We start from the raw sequence: 16,584 nt of genomic DNA on the forward strand, positions 1-16,584 counted from the left end.
ATCCTGTGAAAATGAAAATTTATTATGATGCACACCTTAAAAAAAACCTTTATATTGCCTGTTTCCAAAATTGCTAAGAATTTCTATGAATAACTTGCTCTAGGTGAGCAGAAGGGTGCTGTAGGAAAGTGCATTATTTATGTTGAAGTTCTCCCTATTTATTATACATAGGGCACACTACCCATTCACCAGGAGGGTGCTGCTGTCTAACAAACAGAGCTTCAAAGTAATCCATGCCTTTGACCAAAATATAGCAGAAAACAAACAAACAAAAATATTTATTAAGCACCTACTATGTGAAGGGTGGGCAGCTAGATGACACACAGTGCCAGGCCTGGAATAAGGAAGACTCATCTTTCTGAGTTCAAATCTGGCCTCAGATTCTTACTAGTTGAGTGACTCTGGATAAGTCACTTGGGCCTCAGTTTCTCCATCTGTAAAATGAGCTAGAGAAGGAAATGGGAAACTACTCTAGTATCTCTTTTGAGAAAACACCAAATGGAGTCATGATGAGTAGGGACTGACTGAAAGGACCACACAACACCAAAATCCCAAAAGAAAGATGATAATAAAATTAGTTGCTTGATTTCTAGAAATCACAGTGAACAGTTAAATTGGGAATATTCACTGCACCTGTTGTAGGTAGAAAAACAACTTCAATAAGAGACCAGGCTAGGGTCCCTAGATGAAATCAGAAGAGAATTCCCAGATATCAGGCAAAGGGAGAGACATGTTTAATGAATGTATCTCCTGCACTGGCTGTTTAAGATGGCAAAAGATATGGAAAACACCAGAAATCAGGAGCAGGGAAAACTTCCACTGCAAGGGCTTACAGTATATTTTATTAGACTGTATCACCTTTCTTGGTTTAAAATTTTTACCTTTCCTTTCTAAGAAGGGAACAAGGTACACTCTTTCCCTTTACACATGTCAAAGATTCTTCAAGGTCACAATAACTTTTCCAGGAAATTTTTCTTTTTTGTTCAAACCAGTGATTTCTTCAGCCTGAGCAGCTTCTGGCATAGAAAACTCCTACCTACACAGATCATAGAAGTCTACAGTACACAGTATCTGAGAGTTGCTTAGGGGCACTGATAAATCATAAACCCTAACCTGATAAATGTCTGAAGTCTTCCAGACTCCTAAGCTAGTCCAACCTGCACCTCTTCTAGTTGATTACTAAAACCATAAATAACTCATGTTATATGGACATAAGAAACATGTCAAGTCCTGAAAGAATGAGGACAGAGTAATGGAATACTCTTGTGCTATAAGAAATGATGAGCAGGAAGATTCCAGAAAAACATGGAAAGATTTATATGAACTGATGCTGAGTGAAGTGAACAGAACCAGAACACTGTACACAGTAACCGCCACAGTGTGCAGGGACTGATTTTGTTAGCCTTAGCTCTTCTCAGCCATGCAAGGACCTAAAACAATTCCAAAAGACTCATGATAGAAAAGGCCATCCATATCCAGAGAAAGAACTATGGAGTCTGAATGCAGATGGAAGCAGACTATTTACTCCCTTTTTTGCATTGTTTTTTCTTTCTCATGGTTCCTTCCATTTGTTCTAATTCATCTACACAACATGACTAATATGAAAATAGGTTTAATAAGAATGTATATGTAGAGCCTATATCAGACTGCATGCTGTCTTGGGGAGGGAGAAAATTTTAAACTTATGGAAGTGAATGCTGAAAACTAAAAATAAATAAACAAGTGTGTGTGTGTGTGCGTGTGTGTGTGTGTGCGTGTGTGCGTGTAGAATGAGAACAGATTCAAAATGTGTCCATCTCATTTACTTGGCAATATTCTTATTGTCTAAGGATACTTTTCCTTTCCCTATAGAAAAAAATAAAATTTATTTTGAAACATACATTTTAAAAAATATCTATTTATGTATTTGATTTTATTTAAAGTAGGCCAAGAGGCAGCAGTTGGACTTGGAGTAAGGAAGACCTGAGTTCAAATTTGGCCTCAGACAGCTACTAGCTATGTGACCCTGGACAAGTTACTTAAACATACTGTGTCTCAGTTTTCTCATATGTAAAATAAGGATAATAACAGCCTCTATTTCATAGAGTTGTTGTGAGGATCAAATGAGAAAATATGCAAAGTGTTTTGCAAACCATAAAGTGATATGTAAATGCTACCTGTCTTTAATAAGTGAATACACTGTATAGAGTTTCTAAGCTGTTTGGACTTGGAGCACCACCCCTCATGACTGTGGACTCACTTTCTGCAGCAACGGCAAGTGTCTTACCAGACGTTTCTCTTTTTTCATCTCTTTGGATGAACCTTAATCTGGACTTGTTCAGTTGCTCTGTGCTTTTCCCCTAACTTTAGCTCTGTGGATTGATTTCTAGACTGTGCCCAATTGGTTCTGGAAGCAAATTTGACCTTGAATTCATTAGGAAAAGAGCACTACAACTTAGAACTTATTTGCCTTGTCTCCAGAGGTGTTCTACATCCATTTGAAATAGCTAGAATTTTAATCTTCTTTTGGTAGAGAGCCAGAATTTAGAACTGTCTCCTGATAATTAAACTCTCTGTGTTTCTGGCATACCATTACAGTGGGCCACTTAGAGGGTATCAGGGATCAAAGTACTTACTGAAGGTCTAGTATTGGACTAGCACACTGCTAGGCACTGTGGAGATACAAAATAGGACACAGTCTCTGACCTCAAAGAGCTCCCTAAATTCACTGGGGAGACAAGACACAGACATATAAAACACTTGGAGAACAAAACAACTCTGTATATCATTAAGTGACAAAATGTGTGGTCTAGGGAAGTAGTCCTCAGAGCTTGGTCCAGAAACTTCTGGAGGTCTCTGAGATCCATTCCGGGGGTCCAGAAAGTCAAAACTATTTTCATGGTTACACTAAAATATATTCATTTCTAATATGATAAATGTCAATAGAAATTACCCACAAAAGCTCTCTTAGGGGTCCCCAATAATTCTTAATAGTATAAATGGGTCCTGAGACCACTAAATTTGAGAATTGCTGGTCTAGAGTATAAAGAATTCAGAGAAAGAAGAAACTCGTATGCTAAATCAATCAGAAAAGCTTCACAGAGGAAGAGACTCACAATTCATTCATTTGACAAATGCTTATTGAATGTCTAATATGTTACATCACTGTGCTAAAATGTAGTGAGAGTTAAGACAGAGTTCCTGTCCTCATAGAGATTTATTTATAGGAAAAATCAAGAACTAAAAGGTAAGTAGGCACTAGATAGGTGAAGAAGAGGAGAGATATATTTCTGTGGGGGAGGGGCAATAGCAGGACAAAAAAAGGGCTTAGAGATGATTATTCAGTTCGATTCAATTGACCAAACATTAATACATGCATTAATACAGAACCTACCATGTGTAAAGAACTTTATGCTAAATGATAAAGAAGATACAAAGTTTGGACTAGACAGCCCTCATGAAGCTTAGAGTCTAGGAGGGGTATGAGACATGTAAATATTATTATAAAATAATGAAAAATTACATTAGAGAGAGACACAAAATAAAGTGTATATGACATTCCAGGTGGAAGATCATTAGCTAACAACATTAGCTAACAAGAAAGGGAGAAGAGGGAGATAAGGAAAGGCTTCATGCAGAACATAAAAATTTTAGTTATATTTTATGTTATCCATGGCATATGAATGCTTTGTGGAAAGGGCATTGTTATAATTTATGCAACAGATTTCAGGTATATGTGTCAATTCAGGTACTGGCACTACACGTGGCATTGTGAAAAATTTATCATTGGAGTCCATAGATCTATCCTATCTCTATAACCAGCTAGCTTAAGTAGTTACATTAAGAAGATCACTCACCCTCTCTAGCTTATAGTTTTTTTTCTTTTCAATGTTTTACACTTTGAGTTTTATTGATGTCTTCTGTTTTTACATTGAAAACATTTACAGATTAATACCTCTTAATGAGAAGGTTCTTGCAAGAAAGTAAAATATTTTCATTAAAATAATCATACAGTGACCTCATTTGAAAGTTCAGTGCAACTATTGTACCCATTTCTATTTTTTTAATCAACAGAAATTTGTTTTTTTCCTCCTACCCTATTAGAAGAGCTAAACATTTAAAGAATAATTAATTCCAATATTATATAAACTATTTGAAAAAATAGGAAAAAAGGGATCCTACAAAATTACTTCATGGCACAAATATGGTTTTCATACCTAAAAGAGGAAGAATCAAAAGAGGGAAAGAAAACTGTAAACCAATATCCTTAAAGAATGCAAACGTTCTAAATAAAATATTAGCAAGACTATATATCACAAAGATTATATACTTTGACCAGGCTTTATTTATATTAGGAATGCAAGGTTGATTCAAGATTAGGAAAACTATAATTATTACTGGCCATATTCATAACAAATAAAACAAAAATTATATCAATAGATGCAGAAAAAGTTTTTGATATACCATACTCATGTTTGTTACAAACATCAAAAAGCATATAAATAAATGTAGCTTTCCTTAAAATAAGTAGCATCTACCTAAAAGCAAGAGGCAGCATTATTTATAATGGGCATAAGCTAAAGGCCTTTCCAGTAAGACTGAGGGTAAAGCAAGGATGGATATTATCATCATTATTATTCAATATGGTATGAGAAATGCTGGTTAGAGCAATGCAACAAGAAAAGGAAATTAGATCATTAGATAAATAAATCTAATTAAAATCATTAGATAAAATAGATCATTAGATCATTTTTTTGTAGATGATATGATGGGTTTCTTAAGAAGACTCTAAAAATGGAGAAAGTCAACTAAAAAGCTAATTAAAACAATCAAAAACTTAAGCAAAATTGCAAATTATAAATTAACCCACACATATCATTAGCATTTCTCTGTATTTCCAATAAAATTCAACAGAAAGGGATAGTAAAAAGAAATGCAATTAAAAATAACTACAGACAGTACAAAAAATACTTTGGAGTCTACCTGCCAAGACAAACTCAGGAATTATATAAGCACAATTACAAAACACTTTACACAAATAAAAACAAATCCAAATTATTGGAGAAATATTAATTGCTCATGGATAGGTCAAGTCAATATAATATTAATGATAATATTACTTAAATTAATTTACTTATTCAGTGCCATATCAATCAAACCATTAAAGTATTACCTTAGCCAGCTGGAAAAAATTAACAACAAATTTGTCTAGAGAAACACAGCTTAAGACTATCAAGGGAATAATTTTTTTTTAAAGTAGGAAGAAAGGGATAATAGCAGTACCTGATCTCAAAGTATATTACAAAGCCATACCTGTTAAAACAATATGGCACTAAGTAAGAAATGGAGAGGTTAATCAGCGAAACAGATTAGGTACACAAAAGTAAATAAGCAATGTAACCTAGTATTTGTTAAACCTAAAGACCTATTGGGTCCAAAACTCATTATTTGACAAAAAAAAATTGGGAAAAATGGAAAGCTGTCTGGCAGAAACTAGCTATAAACTAACATTTCACACTATATAGTTAGACAAGCTTCAAATGAATATATGAATTAGACATAAAAAGTGACCTTCTTTTATGTTCTTTTTTTACAAACAAATTAGCTGAGCAAGGAAGATATTACCTGTCAGGTCTATGGACAGCAGAAGAGCTCATGATCAAACAAGAGATAAAGAGGTCCACAGAAGGTAATAAGGACAGAATAAATTACATAGAATTTTTAAAAAGGTTTTTCACAAACAAAACTCATGCAGCCAAAATCAGAAGAGAAGCAGAAAATCGGGGAAAAATTCATTTGTTGCATTTGTCTGATAAAGATCTCATTTCTAAAATATAGTAAACTGAGTTGAATTTATATTAATAAGAATCATTACCCAACTGATAAATGGGCAAAGGATATAAATAGGCAGTTCTGAGAGGAAGAAATTCCAAGCTAGCAATAGCCATACGGTGAAAAAAAAATGCTATAAACTACTAATAATTAGAAAATGAAAATTATAAATAACTCTGAGGTACCAGTTCATACCCACCAGACTGTCAAAGCTGACAAAAAGGGAAAATGACAAATGCTGGAGAGGTTTTGTGAAAACAGGTATATTAATGCATTGCTGGTAGAGCTGTGAGAGTGCTATGCTGTCAGAAATGCTGAAGAAGACAGATTCAGAAAAACTTGGGAAGAAGACTTGTATGAACTGATGCAAGGCAAAGTGAGAACAAGAACAATTTATACAGTAACAATAATATTGTAAAGACAAATAACTCTGAAAGACTTAGGAACTCTGATCAACAGAATGACCAACCACAATTCCAAAGAACTCATGAAGAAACGGGGTGATGAACTCAGAATGCAGTTTGAAGCCTGCTTTCTTTTCTCTTCTTTCCTTCCTTCCTTCCTTCCCTCTAGCTAATACAGTAAATTATTCTGTTTGACTTCATAATTTATAATCAGTTTTGTTTTTCTTGCTTTCTCAATAGGTGGGGGAGAGAAAGGGGAATAGGAGAGAATTTGGAACTGAAAATAAAACAAAATGAATTAAAAAAAAAGACCAAACTGGAAATGGCATAAAGGGGGCAGGGTAAGACTGGAGTCAAAAGAACCTAGGAAATTATTGAAATGATTCAAATGAGGAATAAGTATCCGCACTAGGGTATTGTCAGTTACATCCTTCAAGCAATCCCCCACAACTGATGATTATTCATTAAAAGCTCTAGTGCAAAATAAACACAGGTAAGAAGAAACCCAATTGTAACAAAAGATGAAGGGGAAATGAAAATGGGGAAAGCAGAACTCAAATTCTATTAATTACTTTAAATCTTTTTGTAAGATCCAAGTGAAACAAAGCTGTCTTTCATTTGTTTCATAAGAAGCTTTTGAGGTTCCCTTTATCACATATTATAACAGACTGTATATTAGTCATCTACTTCAAATGGGCTACCCTTGTAATCCACACAAGTATTACATTATTTCATTATATTAAAGTGCACTTGTTTAACCATCCTTCCCAGAGTGAAAGCTCTTTTATCAGTCTTTTTCAGCCTTGAGTCCTCCATATTCTCTGGTATAATGCAATCCAAATCCTGGGTATTCAATAAAAGTTTGCTGAATGAATGAAGATGGGAAAGAATGTCAAACTGATGATATTAAATTTTCAATAGGCTCCTAGATTTAGTTCCAATCAGATCAGCTCTGCTCATGTCTGGTGTCTCCCAGCTAACATGCAGGAGCATGCCTGATTAGGGGAGTGGACCTTTAAGTTCTAGAGTATTTCTGAGACTCGGCAGTTGCAGCCTAAGACAACTGTCAGATTCTGGCATACGGTCATCTCACGCCCTCTTTTTGCTGCCAATTTAGACACTGTAAAAGAATACTCTATTTCTGGCTACCTTTACATACAAATGCTTCTTCATTTAGTCTTCAGATATTTGGCCATCATAGGACTTTCTGAGTCTCTGGCAAGACTGCTGCATTCTTGAGATCTTCCTCAATCCCCATCCCTAAAAACTTAATAAGAATGTCAATGATTTTTTTTATTCTCAATTTTATTAATCTCACCTTTAATTTTTAGGATGTCCAATTTAGTGTTTAATTGGAGATTTTTAATTTGTCCTTTTTCTAGTTTTTTTAATTGCATGCCCAATTCATTTGTCCGCTCTTTCTCCATTTAATTTAGAGACAGAAAGTTTCCCCTAATGACCGCTTTTGCTGTATTCCATAGGTTTTTGATATGTTGTCTCATTATTATCATTCTCTTTAATGGAATTATTGTTTCTGTGATTTGTTCTTTAATCCACTCATTCTTTAAGATTATGTTGTTTAATGTCCAATTAATTTTTAATCTATGTTTCCTTGGTCTTTAAGACTGTCTTACTCCAAAGACATAGGTTACTTTTTAAAAATTATTTTATTTGTTTTCAGTGTTCTACAATCACTTCCATATATCTTAGATTTTTTTCCCCTCTCTCCCCTTCTTTCCCCCCTTGCTCCCCACTCCCTTCCTGAGACAGTGTGCAATCTTATATAGGTTCTACACATGCATTTCTATTAAATACATTTTCACCTTCGTCATGTTGAATAGAAGAATAAAAATGAATGGGAGAAACCATAAAACAAAACAAAACAAAACATAAAACAAAAGAAAATGGTCTGCTTCATTCTGCAATCCATATGCCATCCACAGTTCTTTCTCTGGATGTGGAAGGCGTTTTGTCTTAAAAGTCCATTGGGAATATTTTAGGTCCTTGCATTGCTGTGAAGGGCTAAGTCTACCAGAAAAATTCCTCACACACTGAGGTTGTTGCTCTGTATAAAATTCTCCTGGTTCTGCTCCTTTCACTCAGCATCAGATCATATAAGTCTTTCCATGTCTCTCTGAAGTCTTCCTGTTCATCATTCCTTATAGCACAATAGTATTCCATTACATTCATATACTACAACTTGTTCAGCCATTCCCCAATTGATGGGCATCCCCTTGATTTCCAGTTCTTGGCCACCACAAAGAGAATTGCTGTAAATATTTTTGTACATGTGGAACCCTTTCCCATTTTTATGATCTCTTTGGGATACAGACATAGGTTACCTCTTGAGCAGGGGTGGGGAACCTGTGAACTTGAGGCAACATGCAGCCCTCTAGATCCTCAAGTGTGACCCTTTGAGTCCAAGTTTTACAGAACAAATCCTTTTATTAAGGGAATTTGTTCTGTGAAGTTTGGATTCAGTCAAAGGGCCACACTTGAGGACCTAGAGGCCCACATGTTGCCTCGAGGGCACAGGTTCCCCACCCCTGCTCTTGAGGAAGGAATGGAGGAACCTGCACCAAACTGAGCAACAGCGAACTCAAGAAAAGATACTTAAATCCATCTGATGACACCAAATTCTAGGGTTAGCAGTTCTTAGGCCAAAACAGTGGCCAACTAGTCACAATCTAAGCTTTACCTTGCTTTCAGGAGCCAGTTAACAAAGGTGGAATGGGGGTAGAGGAAATGGCTCTAGATATGACCTTGGCTGAGTGTCTTCTCAGTTAAGAGTTATTAGAACTAGTAGAATCATCCTGAGATGTTTGGCCTCCACATCTGCAGTCTAGTTGGCTGAGCAATACCACTACTGGATCTATTTCCAAAGATGGTTAGGGGAAAGGAAAAGAACCTAGATGTTCTAAAATACAGTAGTGGCAAAGAACTGAAAATTGCAAAGATGCCAGTCAATTGGGGAATGACTGAACAAGTTGTGCTATATGATTATAATAGAATCCTATTGTGATATAAGAAATGATGAGCTTGATGATCATAGTAAAACATGGATAGATTTGCACAAAATAACGAGGAGCAAAATGAGCAAACCAAGAGAACATTGTATACCATAACAGTAATATTGTTTTATGAACAACTTTGAGCTACTAAGTCATTTCGACTATTATAGATACACAAATTAAGTACAAAGGACATATCTACAACCAGAGAAAGAACTGATAAATACAATTAAGTACAGAATAATTTTACATATATACATACTGCAATTTCTAGAGTGAGGAGGGAAGAAAAAGGGGAAAAAGAAGTTTACACAATAACTTTATTATATATTTAAAAGGAAAAGCCAATTGTACATAATGATCTGCAGTTTCATGTGCAATTATCTTTTTTATTATGCTATGCCATGGAAACACTTGCTTTATTCCATAAATTAAAAATAATAAATTTAGTAAATTGTGCTGTCTGAATACGATTTTGACTTTTGTTCCAAGAAAGAAAAAAAATAAAAATATGGAGTTTCTTAACAACCACAAGCTTTGGTTAACATTTACCTCTGACTCAACTATATCTCAAAATTCTCCAGACTATAATTTTTTCTATTCTAGCTGCCTTTCTGCCACCAAATTTGGAATTCCTTGGGGGTAGACTAAATAGCCACTGTCCTCCTCTCCCCAAACTTTGAATAGGCAGGAGATAATCTGTAAACACTTTTGTTTTAAATTTTTTTCAGCGAAGATAAAAATCGAAAGGAGATAGGACACATGACCATTAAGAGAGAAGAAAACAGGGAGGGGCTTTAAGTTTGTACTTTCCCCATCCTTAAAATGGTATTCTGACTGCTTCAGATAAATTACAGTCCAGAAGCAAAGATGCATTAAATCAGGCTAGTTTCCTCTGTGTACCTGCATATAACCCTGTATCTACAACCACTATACCTGCTGAATCATGAAGGGAAAACAGCTTGCAAAACCTGGAGTAAATCTTTTTGTGTCTTTCTGTATTCCAATCATAAAAAAAAGTATTCACCTCACTTCTACACATGGGGCCTAACATCACCTTAGTTGTATTTATCAAGACTGACAAGGTGTCTTCTCAGAAGCTTGGACATTTCTCTTGCTTGACAGAGAATGCTGGTTAAATCTTCCAAAAGCAAAGTAAGGCAACTCAAAATCTTCCCATGTGCAAGTTACAAAAGAGATAGTATTCCAAAACTCCAGGTTTCTAGAATTCTAACCAACAAAGTTCCTTTTCTCACTGTCATTAATAAAAGTGTAATGTCTTATAGATATATTTTCTCAAAGAAATTTCTTCATTGCCAGTTACTTTAAACTGAAGTTTTTCCTTAGACATCTAAATTAACTTGCTTGATATAATAACTGGCATTTATGTAGCATTTTAAGGTTTGCAAAGGTCTTTACATATACTGTCTAACTTGAGATTTTCAATAGCACTGTAAATTAGGTGTTATTTTTATCTTGATTATGCAGACAAGGAAACTGAGGTTTGGAAGAATTCAGTGATTGACTACATGAGGTGAATACAGCTAGTACCTGGGATGGGATTTGAACTTCAGCATTTCTGACTCTGAGGCCAGACCTCTTGCTGGAATATCCAAACCTTCTTTTTGATGGACCTTTTGGCCAGATGGGAAAACTAGGGAAAGCAGCAGTGACAAAGAAAACTTGAGTACAAAATCGTGCCTTGTTTGTCACAGACAGCATTTCATGAAAGCAACAGAATGGGCATCTGGCTCTTTGCAAGTAATGTTACGATTTTGTTTCCACTTCGATTCAACAAATATATCCAAAGTGGTTCAGATGACAGGGATGCAACAGACAAGTGCAACCGAGATCCTTGTTTCATAGAGCTTGCAATTTAATGGAGGGAAAGAAGTGGGTGCACAAATAATGAGGATACTAAACGGAAAAGGAAAACTGCAAAGAGAAATTTCCAAAGGGAAGAACGTGACTGTTAAAACATTCCAACTTAGTGGCAACCACTGCACTAATTTCTGTCTATTCTTCCAGGAGTTAACATTAGCATCTGGTTAATGTACAGATTAGTTGGACTGGGGACATGAGCTGTAATAAATGTATGCTTTATTAACTTTTGAAACCCGGGTAAGTGCTATGTCCAACTGTTTGGCTTTTTGTGCCTTTTGTCTAAATTGTCCCGAGAATTTTAGAACCATGGAATGCTAGGACTAGAAAAAACTACAAAAAAACATTTACCTCCATCTTTTCATTTTACAGATGAATAAACTGAGGCACCAGGGAGATGAAATAACTTGCCCATGGTCACAGAAGAATGATAGGCATAGTTGGGAATTGAAGCTAAGTCTTCTGATTCTATGTCAGTCAGCTTTTTTTTCTCAGCCATATATGTCTTGGGTGATATTTTGTGCTATTTTTTTGTGTGCTCAAGATGCTATTGGTATAGCATGGGTGGCAGCTATTGCCAGGTTCAAGGTATGGTGGATGAGGGAAAGGAAAGGAAATCCTTTCCTCATCTACAACCATAGGAATTAACTCCTCTCAAGAGCTGGGAGACTCCTCCATCTATGGCTCTTGTTTTTTATTGACAGAATTCTGTGTCATCCTTTGTAACTACCTCAACTGACTTACTGACCAGGATTCCCTAGCCAGTGTTTGTTAAAGAGCCACCCAGAGTATGGCTGATACTTCAAATCCTCTAATTCTATCAACCTTGAATAAAGACGTCTTCACACTTATTAAAGAGCAGGAACATCTTTGCATGCCATCTAAGAAGGGTTCTTAAGCTTCATTTTTTGATAGGTTTTAGGGGAAGCATTTAGATGGGCAAAAAAAATTAATGTTTATTTTTACTAACTGAAATTTAGCATTTCCCTCAATTGTGAATGTAGGTAATAAGCCATTGTTCCAGGAAGGGGGTTCATAGGCTTCACTAAATTGATACAAAAAACTCTGACACAAAAAAAGTTAGGAATCTCTGATGCACATACCTTTCATATCAGAAACTGGGCAGGGAGAAAAATCAATTGGTCAGTGGTGCCTTGATTGACTCCTCTCCTTCCATCTTCCAACCAATGGTAAATGTCACATCTTATTTACTCCTACCATACAATTTTTCTTCTATGGAGTCTGAAACTTTCTGCTAACTCTCTATTATCCATAGTTTCATGATGAACTCCTAGAAATCCACAATTTTGGGGGAGGGGGTGGAATGAAGAGAATGCTTTGTAAGTATTCATTCACCTTCTAATCAATAATGTATCAAATACAGATATGGGAAAATAAATTATGATTATATCAGCTAAACGGAGCAATAGCATAATCCTATTTCAATCTAACATGCCTTTATAACAAGGAATATTTATCTTTCATTCACAGACCAAAGCTCCAAATTTTGGCAATCATTATAACACTGTCAATTCCATATAGAAGATATTTATGGGTTTCACTTAAGAGGTGAAGTATCTTGTATTGCTGTGCAAAGTCATCTGCACAATTCCAGAGCATACTAATCCTCACTAAAGACCCATAATTATGCTCCCAGAAATTGAGACTTCCTCTAATCCTTTCTTGTAACCTGATGCATAAACTTTCCTTTTTCCACTTCCTGAAAGACCAGTACTTGGAGGTGAGAGAAGACACAAAAACCAAAAAGAAAGCAAGCCTTCCAAATACTTCATAGAGTCATAGCTTGAGGGAATGGAAAAGAACTGTAGAATGAGAGGGGCACTAAATGGAGACAGGCTTGTGGAAAAAAATGATGAGAAATGTTGCTCCCCTCGTCACTGTGGTAGGTTAGGATTTGAAAGTTGAAAGGATGTGCTGTCTTGTGCATAAACTAGTTAAAAAGTAATTCCCATTGCATACAGCTTTTAAAGCTTTTCGAGAGATAGGTTTCACCCTGTTTCTGAAGGCTAAAATCAAATTTCAGGGAGGCAAGTCTATCAACTGATGAATTTCTTGACAGGGCTCACTAGTAACAGTATTTAGGAAAGCAATATTTGCCAGGATGAAAAAGAAGGTACCCTAGTTCCTAATTCCTCATAAAACATTCTTCTGGCTTCAAAGATCCTATCTATAGTATCTTTGCACAAGTGGGAAAGTGTCCAAGTTTAAAAAAAAAATTAAGTAAAGTGACCTACTGCTGGATGTGCATGTCATGGAATGAAAATTCTTTGCATATACTGGGATGCCCTCTAAGGCTAAGCCTTTGTTCTTTGAGAACAACTAAATCATATCCTGGAAACTTTTAGCCTCTGATTTGTCTTTTGATTAGTTGTAAAATACAAAGAGAATACAGTGTTTGGAACCTTTTGGATAAAACCAGTAAGAAAGAATGCTTTAAGTCATTCAGTGGCAGATTGATAAATAAGAAGTCACCTTTAAAATAAATTTTATTAGGGGGCAGCTAGGTGATGCAGGAGGTCCTGGGTTCAAATCCAGCCTCAGACACTTGACACTTACTAGCTCTGTCACCCTGGGCAAATCATTAACCTTGATTACCTCAACAAAAAAGCAGCTTTATTTCCAGAATATGAAGAATATTGAAGTTCTGGATTCTATGGGGAATAGGAGGTACATATAAGAAAGTTAATGGAATACTAAAAAATGGCTTCAACAAGCATTTAAAAAAAATATACAGGTTAGGTTGGGGCCCCAAATATTTCTTATTGTTCCGGAGGATTTAGCTGTTTATCCCATAATAGCCCCTGACAAAAAAAAAAAATTTAACAAATAATCTTGGAAACCTAGTAAGACAGTGTGATATATTGGATGGAGTCAACATTCCTGGATTTGGCATCAGGAAGATCAAGGATTGAATCCCACCTCTGATATTTTCTGGTTTTATGGTCATAGGCAACTGAATTTAATCTTTATGAGCCTCAGTTTTCCCATCTGTAAAAATAGGGACAATAATTGGGGAGGCAATGTAGTATAATAGAAAGACAGTTGGATTTGGAGGTCAGAGAATCTGGGCTCAATTCCCATCCCTGCAACGTACTTCCTGAATGCCTTTGGGCAAATCACTTCATATTTCCAGGTCTCAGTTTCCTCATTTATAAAATGAAGGGATTGAGTCAAACTCCTGAAGTCCCTTTAGGTTCTAAACATATGATTCTGCAATGTAAGAATCTGCTGAGTTTCACTGGAAAGTAAATTTGATCTTTTCTTGTGAAAAGATAACCATACTATAGGGAGACAGAGTAGAACAGATGGGATTACCTGTTTTGGCTTTATCATCTCTTAGGTGGTAGGTTTGGATAAAATTTTATGAATTCTGTAAACAGGGCTTTGAAAGTATGCCTGCTCATGCAGTTCAAGGCAGCAAATGGATAATGATATGTACCCAAAAGGCACAAAATTTGTTCACAGATATTAGCAATTCCAATCCCTTTGACATTACATAGGAAAGTGTCCTACTGCTAACTTTGAAAGCTCTCCCATCTTTAAGCCAAAAAGCAATTCGTGGGTTGTTTCAGTGCCACTTAAAAATAATTTACATGTATTTTCCTGGCCAAAAATAAAAAAAAATTACACCTCTGGCTCTAAAAGAAACAAAGTGAAGGGGAAGAGCAGACAGCAGGAAATAGGCAGATGGAAGAGTGCAAAAGCAAGGTGACTACATGTCATAAATACATCTCTTGCCTGCCATGAAACTAAATGCAGACCCCCACCAGTGTAGAGAGGTCCTGCCCATACCAGCCAGCTGGCAGAGAACTTGAAAGAAAGAAGTGGGGAGAAAAAGTCCAGCGATGGAAAAAAAAAAGCCATTTTCCAAACCAGAAATGTAACCATAAAGATGGTGCTGCCATATTCCAAGTTTGCTCCCTTTCTGTAATGCAGATCCAATTTACTCAGCTCACAAGCTTGGGGATCATTTCGGTAACTGCCAATGCTGCCAACTCCACCTGCAATATGAAAAGCCAAGTTGTGCATCTGGTTCCCATCTCTTCCCCAACTAATAAATGAAACACCATTTTTCATGCTCCAGAAAATACAAACACAGCTGAACTGATTCACTTCAGACCTTCAAAAACAATTCTACTGAGGATGAAAACAGATGAGATATTTCAAACCAAAGTGTTTTGCGATTTTGTGAAGGGTTTTTTTAGGGGGTGGGGGAGAGAAATGGTAAGGATAAAGAGTAGAGTACAGTTTTTAGCCAGATATTTAACAAAGTGTCATCTAATAGACAGGTATTACAATAAGTGCATTATGGGAGGGAGGAAGGTTTTGACTATCTATATGTTTATATGAGATATTCCTTTGGTGAGGCTATGCATGTTGTCTCCTATCTGGATTGCTAGGGTGTAAGAGGTAACTGACCAAGGGAACTATGCCTACAAGTACACTCTGTTCCTATGAGGCAGAAGGGAGGAAACCAAAGTTACAGGTATTTTCTTATAGTTATTATGAATAAAGTTTAATGCTAGAGTTAAATGTTAAGGCAACTAGGTTAACACGAAATATCTCAAGTGTTAGAGTTCTTAATCTTTTTTGTGTCATGGACACCCTCCAAAACTCTGATGAAGCCTATGAGTCCTTTCTTAGAATGTTTTTAAATGCATAAAATGAAATACATAGGATTATCCCAAAAATATACTGAAATAATTATAAAAATATTTTAGAAATAAATTTGTGACACCCACACATATATAGCTATGTAGTAGCAGGTCTCCCTAATAACTACAGTAATTTCAAAGTCATGGGAAGAGTGAATGATATTTCAAGATATCTATAACAACTGTAAAGTGATATGAAAATACCTATGATTTCTAATGGTGACAAAGTCACACAAGTACTACCAACACTTACTGTGGTTTGTGGCCTACATTCGTAATTTTTAAAAATGCTCAGTTTCAGTTGGAAGTTAGTGAAAATAAAGATGAGGGTTTTTTTCCCATTCAAGTTCATGTACTCTTTGAAATCCATGGACCCCTGGGTATCTAGGCATCCCAGGTTGAGAATCTCTGCTCTAGCATCTCCTAAAAGAAATGAAAGAGCTGTGATTCCTCCATTTAAACAGCAATCACCAAGGGTAGAAACAAAATCCTGCTATGAGGTAGAAAGCAGAATGAGAAAAGATTTCATTTAGTGGAAGCTGACCAGTCAGACTGAACCACCAGGAATTGAGGGATACCAGGTGAAAATAACTGCTCCCTTATTGCCCAAGGAAGCACAGGGAAAACTCAACTTGGATTGGAAGGTGAAATCTGAAGGAGCAAAAGGCTGCAAGCTGAAAAGGACAGAAGATGTATCATTAATAAACGCCCAAGACAGTCAAGGAGTTAATAATAGAGCACCTATCTCTCTGCTTCAAATGAGCTCCAGACTCCAGGCTGAGATGAATCACAGCCCAGCTA

The 16,584-nt window shown here is 36.0% G+C and overlaps 1 protein-coding gene across 20 annotated transcripts in view; it reads right to left on the reverse strand.

Annotated features, from left to right (window-relative positions):
* The window catches only part of LYPD6B (LY6/PLAUR domain containing 6B), a 220,507-nt gene that overhangs the window by 39,441 nt on the left and 164,482 nt on the right, over window positions 1-16,584 (reverse strand). For 3 of the 20 annotated variants that reach the window (XM_072613134.1, XM_072613137.1, XM_072613130.1), the window contains one exon: window positions 15,002-15,129. The exons of 15 other annotated variants lie outside the window; for them this stretch is intronic. The gene's annotated coding sequence lies outside the window, so the exon portion shown is untranslated. Of the gene's footprint in view, window positions 1-12,210; window positions 14,970-15,001; window positions 15,130-16,584 lie in introns of those variants that run through there. 2 more of the 20 variants (XM_072613131.1, XM_072613145.1) reach the window with 2 other exon arrangements.

The sequence above is a fragment of the Notamacropus eugenii genome, chromosome 5 (assembly GCF_028372415.1).
Source record: "Notamacropus eugenii isolate mMacEug1 chromosome 5, mMacEug1.pri_v2, whole genome shotgun sequence".
NCBI lineage: Eukaryota > Metazoa > Chordata > Mammalia > Diprotodontia > Macropodidae > Notamacropus > Notamacropus eugenii.